Raw genomic sequence first — 14,966 nt, forward strand, 5'->3', positions numbered from 1 at the left:
TTTCTCCATTTTTTTTTCTCATGAATATGAATACAGACTCAATCTAACATTAAATATAGAAACGCACCAAATAAATACTTGAAGGAATTTTTTTAACCTTCGTGTTCTTGTCACAGCCATTAAAATTGACATTTGTTATTCATTTTTAGTAATTGCAAGAAACCAGACAAAAAATATGAAGAAAACAGAATAACTACTCTGCTTTAAAGTATATAGCTTTTTTTTCCCTCAATTAATTCATGTGATTTTTGCACACAGTTAATTTATTTTCACAAGATTTCACAAATGCTGATTTCTAATAGCTGTAAATGAAATGAATAGCAAGAGGAAGCTCATAAAACTAAAATGTACTTAAGTACAATAACACTTCCCATCATAAAAAACGAATAAACAGTCAGTCGCTGCATAAATACCTTTGTTTTTTTACAGAATGTTCAAAAAAATCACGGGTCTCCTTTAGAGGTGTGAGGCTTGGAGGTGTAAAGCAAGAACGAATCTCATCGATCACATCTGATGAAGTGACATTGATCGACTTATTGATCCTCTCCATCTGTGGAAAGCTTTGTTCTCTCTTCAGTAATCCAGTACAGTGTGTGTGTTTGTGTGTGTGTGTGTGTGTGTGTGTGTGTTTGTGTGTGTATGTGGAGGGACAGGATGTGCTGCCATTTACTGCACCAACCAGTTTTCACTCAGTCACAAATATGAATTGCATTTCAGAGTAAATCAAGTTGAGTGCAAAAGTTTGTGCACCCCTTAGGAAAAATAAACCAATAATTCAACTGGCTTGAATACGGTCTGAAATATCTAGTGTTGTACTGTACGGTTACAATAAACCAAATGTATCTATGATTATTAAGCCTGTTCAAAGCATTTATTTCTAAAAAGAAGCAAATTTATCTTCCAGGCAAATAAGAAAATGAAAGCTAGAAATGTAAATCTATAACCAGGATGGATAATGTTATATTTGAGACCAAATAAATTCATAATGAGAATTAGATTGAATGATTTGCCAATATTATTTAGACAGGTTTGCTTGTATTGATAAGATATTTTTATTTAAATATATCTTTTTTGCAGTGAATGTGATTGTCTAATCATTTTCATGCTCACTTATTGCCTTCAGACTGATTTATTACACTTCCTTCTTCTCACATGGTTATAGATCAATTGTAATAAAGGCAAATTATTCTTGACTTAATACAAACTCCGAAAAAGAAACATAGGGGCGCAGATTTTTGCACCAAACACTAACTTTCCTTCAGGCTTTGGAATTATGTTTTCCTTTTTTGTGTGCACTGTTCAGTGTGTAAAAGTTGATGCCTAATGCTGTAATGTAGCAGAAGCAGAGGTCGAAAGCCTATTGTGGGAATAGTTACAGTATCACAAATGTGCATTTATGCTGATAGGATCACGAGGAAAACGGCTCTAGGTGGTGGCTTTTATGCAAAACACAGTTACTCGTGAGCTGAAACCGGAACATGAGAGTGATTTTAGCTGTAAATTCATCCAAAGTCATCCAGCATGCTTAATAAAGCTAGCTCGGAGCACAAATTCCGCACGAAATGACCCGTTATCCCTGAAAGCTGCAAACCCATCAGTGTATACCGTGTATTAAAAAAAAAACAATAAAATATCTTCATTTTCCTCTCCGCTCCATGGTTCATTGCTTTTTTATTGTTGTGCAAGGAGCTACAAATGAGCCTGTGTTATCCTTATTGCAATAATACTCCACTATGTCTTATACAAGGTAGATAGAGAATCCTGGTCCGAACAAGCAAACAAGCGCTCTGGGAAAACGCTGCATTAATGGAAGGAGTCTTTTCTTCTTCAGTTAATGCAGCATGCCTTCGTTTTTGTTCAAGGTCGGAGCAGGGAGAGCGGATTGTACAACCAGACCCTAAAGAGGTTGGAAAACTCAAACGTGAACTACAGCTAAAATATACAGTGATGACTCCTGAATTGTCCATTCTGATAGTTCAATAACTGAAACTGAAAGAAAATACTATAATCATCGATGTGGAGAATTTCTTACTTTTTTGCTAGTAGATTTTTTTTTTACTGGTGTTAGTGGAACAGTCACAGTGAAGTTTCCCAGCATGTGTAGTTTCAACAGAGTAGTTTTCGCTTTCGGGTTTCACTGTTAAAAGCTGTGGGTGTTTTTTTTTTTTTGTTTTTTTTTGAGACAGACAGAGAGAGAGAGAGAGAGAGAGAGAGAGAGAGAGAGAGAGAGAGAGATGCTGGTGAAGTACAGTATTGAATGTTTAGCATTGCTATAATAAAAGCAATACCACAACCTAACTCTGTACTATTTCATTCAGTAGTACATTTCACAATATATCACAATCATAACACACTATACAGACACATTAGGCACAAAAATGATTATCTTAATTAATGCACTTTTTCTAAAAGGTTAGCATTTCTGTAGAAACGGCTCACACTGGGACTTAAAGAGGGGACGCTTGTCATTAAACGGGTCAACGAAGTATGTCAATGCAGATTAGTGAAGTTTTCTGTAAGCAGACGTTAATATTTCGGGTCTCCAGTGTCAGCACTCTGTAAGTAGGTTTCTTTTTGAAATTGGAAATATAGTACTTATAGCATGACAAGCTGCATTTTTGTCTTAACCATAAGAGCGAAACAAAGAGATGCTGATGAGGGAACAGCTATTAATGGCTGCTCTAATGTAAGCGAGAACAGGAATTAACTGTTTCATGGATGTTTTACAAGTATATTAAGGGCCATATGTTTAGGGACACCTGAACATTTACGGTATTTGGCACCTTTATTCAGAGCAACTTATATTTTTAGCTCATTTTATACCTCTGAGAAATTGAGGGTTCAGGGCCTTGCTCGAGGTCCCAGCAGTGGCAGCTTGGTGGACCTGAGATTTGAACACTAAACCTTCTGATTGTAGTCCAACACCTTAGCCAGCAGGCCACCACTCCCCTGACCTAAATAAATCTTCCTCCAAGTTGTTGCCATAAATTTGGAAGCACATATTATAATAGAATGTCTTTGTGTGCTGTAGCATTATAATTTCCCTTTACTGGAACTAAGAGGCCTGTGTGCACAAAGCAAGCTGTACCAAGGATGGAGTGTAAGAACTCAAATCTCCTACAGAGATCCCTGACCTCAAGCATACTCAACACCTTTAGGGATGAACTGGAACACCGACTGAACCCCAGACCTCCACAAACAACATCAGTGCCTGACCTCACTAACACTGCCACACTCCAACATCTAGTGGAAAGACTTCCCAGAAGAGTGGAGATTATTATAACAGCAAAGGTGGACAATGTGTCTCTGGAGCTACAGAAAATGATACGGAAGATCAGACAGACAGAGAGAATGAGACATATAGTACAGTACATATGTCTTAACAGTCCCACATTAATGCAACTCTGAGAGCTCGCCATCTAATGCAGAAAACACACACATCTCATCGCACATCATCAGTCCTGCTGAAGTGTCTGCACCAATTCCCATCATTTAGATCAAAGCATGTAATATTTAGGCGTGCCATTTTAACACACACCAAGTTTTATGTGCTGGCGTGAGACAGTGAGGCATGATGTGTTTCCTGAAAAAATGGGAAGTTCCATTACAACAAAAACAAATATCTTTTCATTCTGATCTAAATACTACGTCTGATCTAAATACTCAACCTTCATGAACATTCGCTCATTTTTTTTTCTCGGAGCTGGAAGTTCCTCGAACACACTCGGGCAGTCGCATTGTCACGAGATTTGCTCAGTGTATTAGAAATGCAATAGCTAATGGTGTGGATTTTATTTTAAATAAACATTACAGGCAGGGGGCGTGTCTAACGCTCAGCTGACCACAGATCACAGGTTCAGCACTTATCTAACACTCTGCTGCTGTTAACGTTTCTGACTGGCTTCATTTATTATGTAAATTGAAAGCATGCTTTAAAGCCCTTGTAGCTCTTGCTCGGCTATGGCACGGGCCTGATGTAGTGCGATCTTCAAGTGCTCTTTTATTTTTGTTGGTGTTTCTTTACTCCTTTTTGAGTGGAACATTTGTCACCACAGAGGTTTTTTACTTTAATGTATATCACATTCATAATAAATACAAATAAATTCATTTGAATAATAATTCATCTTAAATTCATCTTGTCAATTAAAAAAATAAATAGTTTTTGGTTAAATAAATAAATGAGTATAGAAATCTATCTATCTATCTATCTATCTATCTATCTATCTATCTATCTATCTATCTATCTATCTATCTATCTATCTATCTATCTATCTCCTGCTAGATATTGTTAATTTATTTTAAATATTTTATTTCAATTTAATCCCTGAATTTAAAGTGGAATCGCTTTCACAAGAGTTGTTCTATTTTTGCATCCTCAAAATATAATTCTAATTATATTCTATTCCTTTTTTAATGTCTGAAATTTTTTCCACTGATGTTATAACGTGACACGGTTTTCATGTGGGGGCAGCTCTCTAAAAACTTTGAACTAATTTATTGGAACACAACTGTGAGTAAAATTAAAAAAAAAAAAAATATATATATATATATATATATATATATATATATATATATATATATATATATATATATTGATTTTGCGGACAGGCAGGAAGTCAGGGTTCATACACTGCGAGCTGTTGGACTGTAGAGTTTCCCTGAGGGAATATGCAGGGTGGGATATGACAAGGGATGCAAACGGGGTTCCTCTCGTCTTTGACAGAAATCATGTCTTTTATGTTAGTTTCATTAATTTCATTCATTTGTTCATTTTTTTTTTTTAGTTTAGCTCTCAAGCAAAAATGCTATCAGGTTTTCTTTATATCCATCAAGCCAGTACATTATAAACAGGGTAAAACTCTCCGGCGCCTACTGAGGAGGCGGCCATGTTAAAGTGCAGGATTTTATTAATAAAGCAGTGGATTATTATTGTGCAAAATAATAGATAAACTGAAAAGAACAACTCTGAAAATATTTTCTAATCTCTGTGCCTACGTACAAATGTATACAATTCACATGATTTATTATCTAAACCTATAAGAAGCTTAAGGTAAAGTTAATGGGTGGAGTTAAGTTCTGATGAAATCAGGTTGTTGAGCATGTACAGTATTTAATAAGCAGTAAAATTGTGTTGTTTGTAATATTGAATCACTCTTAGGATTATATTAGAGCTGATAGTCAGCACATTTCAGGAAAAAAATGGGCCAGATTTTTATTTATTTATTTATTTATTTATTTTTATTTTGCAAATTTCCACAACAGCATTTGAAATATAGCAAATGATTTAATGGTCTGATGTTTGCCAAAGTAGTGTAGGGACTGCTTTTGCCTTGTCACCCATTTTCTCCGTAATTTAAACTCCTGCAAATTCCTAGCTAGCTCTGAGTTACCTGGAACATGATTCACATGATTCACATCAGTCACACGAGTCACATGAGTCACACGAGTCACGCCAAACAATAGCGATTGGTGCTGATGCTGTTGAAAGTACAATCTACCCTCTTCCACATACATAAGTTCATAAGGTTCCTACAGTTGGCTGGTGTCACAGTGATTGGAAGACAGACTGTAGGCCATCCTTCCCACCCATTTTGCATCAGATCTCTGGGTGCTACGACTGATACTTTTTTGATTCATCATTTAGAATTCTGTGTGGCTTTTTTTTTTTTTTTTGAGAGAGAGAACTAAAGACTAGATCTGTGCTCGTTTTTGCACTGGCTGCTGTAGGGAGATCTGACTAAAATTGGCCCAATTTGCCCTACCACCCAATGTAGAGTTACATTTCTAGAATCCCTCAGGGTTAGACTGTGGGTCCAGCATCATCTGAAACCATTATTCTTTATTTTACAATTCAACCATTTGGATTATGTGCACACATGTATGCAATTATTCTATATTATTCTAATTATTCTAAACTATGTCCATGTTGCTCACATTCCATCATCTAATCAATCCAACAAAGCACACATTAACACATTAACTCAAGGGTTAACAGCATGATTTTTCAAGCATGACCTTTGCAGACGTGCTGCTTCCTACAAAGCAGTTGCCTGGATGGATGAAATTTCTTCACCTTTTAACCGTAGAGTGTGGACAAAACACAGATCCCGGATCAGAGCAAAATGGAGATGTTGCGAGCAGCAGGGGATCGCTGCCGACGCAGACTGACATATGTTCAACACTTCCGATAAATACGGAAGGATACACAGAGCTCCCAGCTGAGCGAGCTGACACCATGCTGCAGATTAACACACACTATGATTTACTGGAAGATAAATGATTCATTTGTGAGTGGAATGTTTGAATCTGGATCTGATCTGGGAAAAGGCTTTATGTGGAATGAGGTGTGTGTGTGGGGGGGATGAGACGTGCCTACACAAGGCCACTGCACTAAAGCCGATGATGTATAGTATGAAGCGAGAGGGTTGTTATATTGTTAGCATCCCTACACCAAAGGCTAATGCATTTATCCTGAAATGGCATGTCATTGTGCGGTGGAACTACAACCACATCATCCACACACACACACATACACACACACACACACACACACACACACACACAGGGTCAAGTGGCATAATAAAAGGCATGTATCCTTGATCTAGTCTTTATTACTCTTGGTTTCATAAGATACCACCTTATCTCCATTCATCCCTCAGTCTTATAATATTTCTTTATACTCCTCAGCGTTTTTTTCCTCAGTGCACTCCAGAGAGTACAAGAGGAAAAAGGTGGGAGGAAATAAAATACATCTGCATCCTCCCCCCTGTGCCACCTTGAAAACAACACCCTCATCTTTTCGAAGAGTAGAAGTGGTTGAGTGGTTCATCTCTCCATTTCTTATTGTATTGCACGTTATGTCCGCTGCCTTCACCAGTTTATATATTTTGCACTTCCTTCTGATACATCATCCAACCCTCGTTCCATCTACAGGATATGACTTTCTGCAAGCACAAAACAAGAGAAATATCCATCTTACCTTTGTGGGGCTACTTCTGTTTCTTTCGTTCTCTCTCTCTGTCCTTTGTCTCTCTCTCTGTCTATCTCTCTCTCTCTCTCTCTCTCTCTTTCTCTCCCTGACCCACGTCCTCTGGTCCTGCAGCTTCGCAATCCTCACAGCAAGGTCTGCAGTGGCTCCGTGTCAATGTCATAAAAGTGCTGTGTGTGTGTGTGTGTGTGTCGGTTTGTGTATCTCTCTGAAACAACAGCAGCCAGTGCAAAAACGAGCACAGCTCATTCTGAGCCCTCGACATCATTTCCTCCTGAGCATTTCCCCTCACTGTGTTTCACACATCCTCTTTTCAAATCTCGTAGCTGATTTTCTGTTTCTGCTTCACAATCTGCGTTCATGCAAATGCACAAACACACACACACAAACACACACACACATACACACACACAGGGCAGGGGAAGTATCGGGGTCTCAGCAAGAATGAGCAAAGCGTCTAGTCACAGATCAGCTTACAATGTGTGTGTGTGTGTGTGTGTGTGTGTGTGTGTTTAATAGAAATAGTCTTACCTCTGCATGTCTGCTTGCACTGTTCTTATTCCATCCTGCTGCACTCTGTTGTTCTTCCCCTTTCTTCATTGACAGCATTTTTCTGTTATCTACTTTCTCTCTCTTTCTCTCTCTACCTTTCTCTCTCTCTTCTTGCTGTCTTCTCTTCTTTTCTCCTTTATTGAAGTGCGATTGTCTCTAGAACAAGAAAATCTTGCCTGCCAGCTCAGAGCCTTCTCCCTGGCTTATTGTGTTCCCGTTGTTCTGACTAAGGAAGGCAGGTTGATTTCTCTCTCTCTCTCTCTCTCTCTCTCTCTCTCTCTCTCTCTCTCTCTCTCTCTCTTTCTCTCTCTCTTCCCTCGCTCTCTTGCTCCTGATTCCATTCACATCACACTAAGACCAACCCCCTCCTCCTCCTGCTGCTGTGATTACATCCCCTACAGCTCTCTTCCCCCACCTCCCTTCTCTCTCTCTCTCTCTCTCTCTCTCTCTCTCTCTCTCTCTCTCTCTCTAACACACACACACACACACACACACACACACACACACATGCATACTCCCTCTCTCTGTAGCTCTCTTAGAGAGAGAAATTGCAACAGACACCAGTAAAAAAAGGATTACCTACAATGTCTCTCTATACTGCCTCATATCAGTATATTTTTTGATGAATGATCAACTGATTCATATTGATGAGAAATGAATCAATTAAGGATTCGTCGGGATTCATTCTTGAACAGATTCACCTTCCAATGCCTTTGTCACAATAAAATAACGTATCTAGAATTTACCAAATAGTGTTTAGAATATAACAGCATTTCAAAGACTCTCCAGACCATTTACAACACTCAATCATGAGTCGCCTTCTTAACAAGGAACATTTGAAGGAGTCACTTTTTAATATGATTCATCATTTACACATAAACCCTGTTTCTGTTTTTGTTGTTGTTGATGTTTTTTATTCCTTTGGCAGAAAAATCCATTATCTTCTATTCATCTTCATGCATTCACACATGGTAATTTGGCTTCCACTATATAGCCATCTCCATAATTCAGAATTATTGGCACCCTTTAAATGTAAGGAATAATTTGATCATTTTACTTGTGCATCTTTCACCGAAACAGTGCAAAAACAATGATTTCTGCCTCCAACCAGAGTTTGCATGTTCTCACTATGCTCAGGGTATTCCTCCATGTCCTCTAGTTTTGTCCCCAGTCCAGGTTGGCATCTCTAAATTGTCTGTTGTGTGTGAGATTGTGCCCTATAATCGGTTAACACCCTGTCCATATTGTCCCCCAACCTTGTGTAGTCCTCTGGGAAAAGCTTCAGGTATCATGGGACCCAGTGTAAGATAATCCGTACAGAAAATAGATGGATGGATGGATGGATGGATGGATGGATGGATGGATAGATAGATAGATAGATAGATAGATAGATAGATAGATAGATAGATAGATAGATAGATAGATAGATAGATAAATTGGGGCAAATTTATTGAGAACCCTGAAGAAACTTATAGCAAAAAACTACATAACTTTGACAATACCACAGAACAATACTAAAATTCTGAATAATTATATAATAATAAATATTCATATGTGTTCAAATAGATAAAGTAAAATGTATATGGGGAAAAACATGGCTATGGAAATGAAAACTGCAAGATCCATCTAGATGCGTTAGGATTGATTTCTAACCACATCGTGACTCTGAATCTCAATGAAATGAAATCCTGAGGTGCTTCAAGACTCCTGACATGAATGTTTTGTGCAAGTAGATTAAAAACCATCAGTGAGTAAGTGTCCACAATACGAATGTGTTGTTAAGCCTTGTTAAGCATTTTCATGCCTGGATGTGTGTTAAAAGCGAGTGAGCTGTGGTAGATGTGGAAGGATTGTAGGTGCGCATGTTTAAATCTAATCAGCAAAATCATTATCTATTCCTTATCTGTAAAGATGAGTGTGGTGTATTGGGTATATGGTTTATAGTGTGCATCCCTGCTCTGATTGTGTCACCATGCCAGAGCGATGGTGTCAGTCAAGCAGCAGATTGCCAGTGTGCTAGTATCTGTGTGTGTGTGTATGTGGGTGCTAGTGTCTGTCTGTGTGTGTGTGTGTGTGTGTGTGGTGTGTGTGTGTGTGTGTGTGTGTGTGTGTGTGTGTGTGTGTGTGTGTGTGTGTGTGTGTGTGTGTGTGCAGAATCCTGCACGCCTTTGTGAGCGCCCACCACCCCGCCTCCTTCTCAACAGCAAATTAACAGCAGTTCGCCACGGAGGATTATGTTGCATTTAATTTGTCTTTTCCAGACTCCTGCTCCAAAATATTTCTCTCTCTCACTCTCTCTCTCTCTCTCTCTCTCTCTCTCTCTTTGCCACGGATTGTCCCATCAGGGAGCCAAACAGACATATTTCAGGCTGAACCAAAATGCACCTGATGCTTAATAATGTTTTTTTTCACAGCACACTTCAGTCTTTTAGTGCATAGTAACATTTCTCATATGCAGTAGATTAATGTGAGGTTTCCTTGTCGTCTCATATATTTCCATGCATGTACTATGAGTTGTCTTGATTTGATGTAACCAAAGAGCTTGAATAAAAACTTAGTGAATAAAATGTAGATTATTATACTCTTTTTGCGAAAGGTCTTGTGGTGTTTGGCTAAATATGTGGTTGCACATGTATAAAATCCTTTTGTCATCCATTACCACACCGAAAACCCAACACAAAAGGAACAGATGGTTGTTGACCTGCATGAGTGAGGTAATGGATGTGAAAAAGTATGATTATCTTAATGTCAATAATCACACTCAAGGCTTTCTTTTCTCTGTGAGACTTTCCAGGAATGGAATGTGTGTGCTGTACAGTGTGTGTTCACGTTTATTGGATGATCTGGGTTTTGCTGTTCAAAAGAATCAAAAGTGTCAAAAGTGAAATGTTATTGATTTAGAGGAAAATATACACCAAGCTATCACGATCCTGAGCTGCTGCAATTGTCCTGCAAAGGAATTCACTATCAAAGCTTGTTGGATCTGTTGGATCATGTTGGATTTGTCAGAAGATTTCAGGCACGCACATCATCACAGACATGTCATATTATATCACGGAAACAATGTACCTCAACACGGCCTCTGTGTTAAGCCACAAAGTTTGTCATTGTTATTACTTCCATTGCAAGACATTGAACAATAAGAAAGATAGAAGAATCAAACAAAACAGAGAAACAAGTGAGTGAGTGAGTGAGTCTGGTGACTGAACTTTCGCTTGCGGTTCATAACAAATAATATTTAATCAGACTATTTATTCTGCATTGCCAGCACAGTTAAAACATGTCCACACATATGCTTTATATGCTAGAAACTGGAACAAATCTGCCATTATGAAGCAAGATTTTCTTGTGGTGAGAATTCTCACAGTAAAACAGATGATTTTGAGCATTGATTCTCTCTCGCTCGTCTCAGCTGACACGTTAAACCAAACAAAATAGAGCGTACGCATCTATGAGCAATAATACAAATACAAACAGGGTGACAAATGTTGATAATGCAAGTAAGAAGATGCTAGCTGGCTAATCTTTCACAGAAAATTCAGTTATTTATTCTTACAATTAAGTAGTCTGTAAAAATGCAAAACAATTTTGGGGTTTGCTGATTTGCAGAATTCATGTATAACGATTAATAAAACATTTTCATAAAACTTTTATTTTTTAATATAAAATATTAAGCTGGCAAGATGGTAGCTGTTGATAGTTGCTTATCAAGGTGCATTAAAATAGACCAGGAAATGTACAATTATAAACAGTATACAAAACTAGCATCCAGGCTTAATTTCGTAACACACTGTTGTAGAAGTTGTTAGAATTTTACTATGAATAATTTAAACATGAATTTGAGCTACAGTACTTCCGGTTTCTCTCAGAAGCTGATTGATGGTGTTTTGTCTCCCTCTGCTGGTCAACGTGCATAAAAACAAAGTAGAACAATTCTACTTATTCTTGTAAATATTACCACAGAACAGACTATAATAAGTTGTTATTAGTAGCATGTGCATCTTTATATATGTAGTTTATATATTCGTTGCATGTTATAACAGTTATGATTTAATCGAGTTCTGGCAGGACTGTAAAGAAAATGATTTTATATTAATAACATTATTGTGACATCTAGTGGATAAGCGTTAGAACTGCATCTTATGTTTTTAATTTATTTATTTTCACTAACTGCTTTGTTCTCTTTAGGGTTGGTGGTCCCAGAGTTTGGGGTAATGTAAATGATCTCAGACAATGTAAATACTTGTTTTTGGACAACTGGGAGATGCTGGGCACTGGGAGAACATGAAAAAATCCACATAGACAGTAACTCAAGCTGAGAACTAAACTGGGACCCTGGAGCTATGAGCTAACAGGACAGGCATTGTATTGTATTGTATTGTATTGTATTGTATTGTATTGTATTGTATTGTATTGTATTGTATTGAATTAAATTAAATTAAATTAAATTAAATTAAATTAAATTAAATTAAATTAAATTAAATTAAATTAAATTAAATTAAATTAAAATTTAATTTAATCGCATTGTTAACCAGTTGCACGGGGGCACGGTGGCTTAGTGGTTAGCACGTTCGCCTCACACCTCCAGGGTTGGGGGTTCGATTCCCGCCTCCGCCTTGTGTGTGTGGAGTATGCATGTTCTCCCCGTGCCTCAGGGGTTTCCTCCGGGTACTCCGTTTTCCTCCTCCGGTCCAAAGACATGCATGGTAGGTTGATCGACATCTCTGTAAATTGTCCATAGTGTGTGATTGCGTAAGTGAATGAGAGTGTGTGTGCCTCCGTCCAGGGTGTATCCTGCCTTGATGACAGGATTTATTAAATTTAGTGTTTCGTCATTAATTATCACGCAACAATCCATAATGAAAATGTCTTAACTGAGCTCAGGGGCATCCTGTGTTCTTTGGCTCTTGAGATGTTTCCCAAACTTGTCTGTAGTCCACTTCTGGCAGGTTCAGTTAACTGAACATGATTTAGAAAGACTCACACCGGTGTAAATAAGGACCCACAATTTACACTGCAGACCAAAACCAAAGCCAATAAGATCAACAATCAAAGCCATAGAACAGGGCAAAGAGCATAAAACCCTTTGTACTTATATGACAACGGCAGCGTTGATGTTTTGACTCCAAGCTTAAAATTAATGCTTTAACTTAATTAAAGTCTCCACATACACAAACTGACAATCATTTGATATGGCAGAGATTTATGTGAAGACATTTGTGTAGCATTTACTGTAAGAAAGTCGTCTCCAGTGGCAGCATTTCCTAACAGTCAGAGAATGAACACCTATTATCCACTTCATTATACACCTGATGTTATAAACTTCAGACTGGTAAAATGAACTCTGCATAATTGCTGATTAACATCTTTTAACTGCACACTAGTTTGTTATATACATTGCTGTGTAGTTTTAGTTACCTAGCACACATTCTGCACACACACACACACAGGCACACACAGACACACACACGCACGCACACACACACAGGCACACACACACAGGCACACACACGCACACACTAGCACGCACACACACAGGCACACACACACAGGCACACACGCGCGTGCAAACACACACGCACACACATGCACACACACACTAGCACACACACACAGACACAGACACACATGCACACGCACACACACATGCAAACACATGCACACACAGAGATTCACACACATGCACTCACGCACACACACACACACACACACACACACACGCACACACACATGCACACACACACACACAGATTCACACACATGCACACACACACTAGCACACACACACGCACACACACACACAGACACTAGCACACTGTGATGTTCATGATTTTAAGCAAGTTTGTCAGTGTAGTCAAGCTTTCTAACTTCCCCTGTGTTGCTTTTGTTTGACATGCTTCAGTTCATGATCTAGTTTTTGTATGTTTCTGTTTTTTTCATTTTGTGAGACAGCAGAATATTTTTACACACATGATCTGAGAGTATTTTTATATACAATACACAAAATATACAAACATGGCATAACAAAAAGTTCTTAAAATGTTATAAATACAGCAGTTATAATTAAATATTCTAACAAATATATGATCTGTGAACTGTTGCAATGCTGCGGGTGATTGTGATCATGATTTTCCTGAAATTATTGTAGGTTAATTTAACTGGTTTCACAATGAACTACATCAAAGTAAAAGGTAGCCTAGCATGTGGTAGCCTAGTGGTGAAGGTGTTTGGCTAGCTGCCACTATTGGGCCCCTGAGCAAGGCCCTTAACCCTCAATTGCTCAGTTGTAAAAAAAAAAAAAAAAAAAGATAATGCAAGTCACTTTGGACATAAGGGCGTCTTCCATATGCTGTAAATGTAAAAGAAGCTGAAAAAAATTGTGAATAAGTAGAGCTTTGGGCTATTGATCAAGGTTGAGTTTTCCAAAAGCTTTACAAAGTTAATCTTAACTGAGAGAGAGTGTTGACTGTGATGCTCGCTCTGCCATTAAACAATTCTGTTTGTCTATTTAACAATGAGATTTTAGTAATCTTGAACCGAAATGCTCGGAGTTTGAAACTTTCAACAAAAACCATTATTTTGCAGAAAACACACTGATCAAAATTAGAGAACACTTTCAGATACCTCCCAGTTGTTAATCTGGCACCTGGTGCTAATTTCCTTGATTATCTGTCAACCCCTATTTAACTGGAAGCCTAACTTCCAGTTTCACTGACTCTGCAAGATGGTGGGCCGTTCTGAAGTGACTGAAAGCCTCCGGCAGCAGGTTGTCCAGATGAAGGCCAAAGGGATGACCCTATCAGCCATAGCAAGACAAGTTGGTCGTTCCAAATCTGTGATTTCAAGAATATTGAATCTTTACAACATCACAAACTCATTCAAGTCCCCCAAGAAGGCTGGTCGCCCACGGAAGACAAATACAAGAGAGGACAGGATACTGCGGAGGATCTCAATGGGCAATCGTTTCCACACTGCAGCTGGGATTGCTCACCAGTTCAGTGTTGAACAGGGTAAGGATCTGTCTCATCATACAGTGTCTCAACGGTTAAGAGCATTTGGACTGAAAGCCCACTCTGCAGTGACCAAACCTCTCATTAGCAGAAAGAATCAAAAGGCTAGACTAAGCTTTGCTGAGGAGCATGTTGTGTGGACAGAGGAGAACTGGTCCAAAGTTCACTTCAGTGATGAAAGCAAGTTTAATTTATTTGGGTCCGATGGGAAACATTATGTTTGGCGGCAAACTGGAGAAAGACTGAACCCAAAGTGTGTAAAGAAGTCAGTGAGAGTGGAGGAGTGGAGGAGGAAGTGTCATGGTTTGGGGCATGATTTCTGCAGCAGGAGTTGGACCTCTTATACAGCTACATGGTAGAGTGAATGCAAATGTTTATCAGAACCTTCTTCAACAACATATGGTTCCTTCCCTGCG

The 14,966-nt window shown here is 38.5% G+C and overlaps 1 protein-coding gene across 4 annotated transcripts in view; it reads right to left on the reverse strand.

The window, feature by feature from the left end:
- zmp:0000001168 (signal-induced proliferation-associated 1-like protein 2) overlaps positions 1-7,890 on the reverse strand; it is a 61,741-nt gene extending 53,851 nt beyond the window's left edge. Inside the window, exon 1 of one of the 4 annotated variants that reach the window (XR_009647891.1) lies at positions 7,520-7,889. The gene's annotated coding sequence lies outside the window, so the exon portion shown is untranslated. Of the gene's footprint in view, positions 1-6,979; positions 7,252-7,519 lie in introns of those variants that run through there. The other 3 variants (XM_060863570.1, XM_060863572.1, XM_060863574.1) reach the window with 3 other exon arrangements.
- Positions 7,891-14,966: the final 7,076 nt, after the last annotated feature.

Source organism: Tachysurus vachellii, chromosome 26, assembly GCF_030014155.1.
Source record: "Tachysurus vachellii isolate PV-2020 chromosome 26, HZAU_Pvac_v1, whole genome shotgun sequence".
In the NCBI taxonomy this organism is placed as follows: domain Eukaryota; kingdom Metazoa; phylum Chordata; class Actinopteri; order Siluriformes; family Bagridae; genus Tachysurus; species Tachysurus vachellii.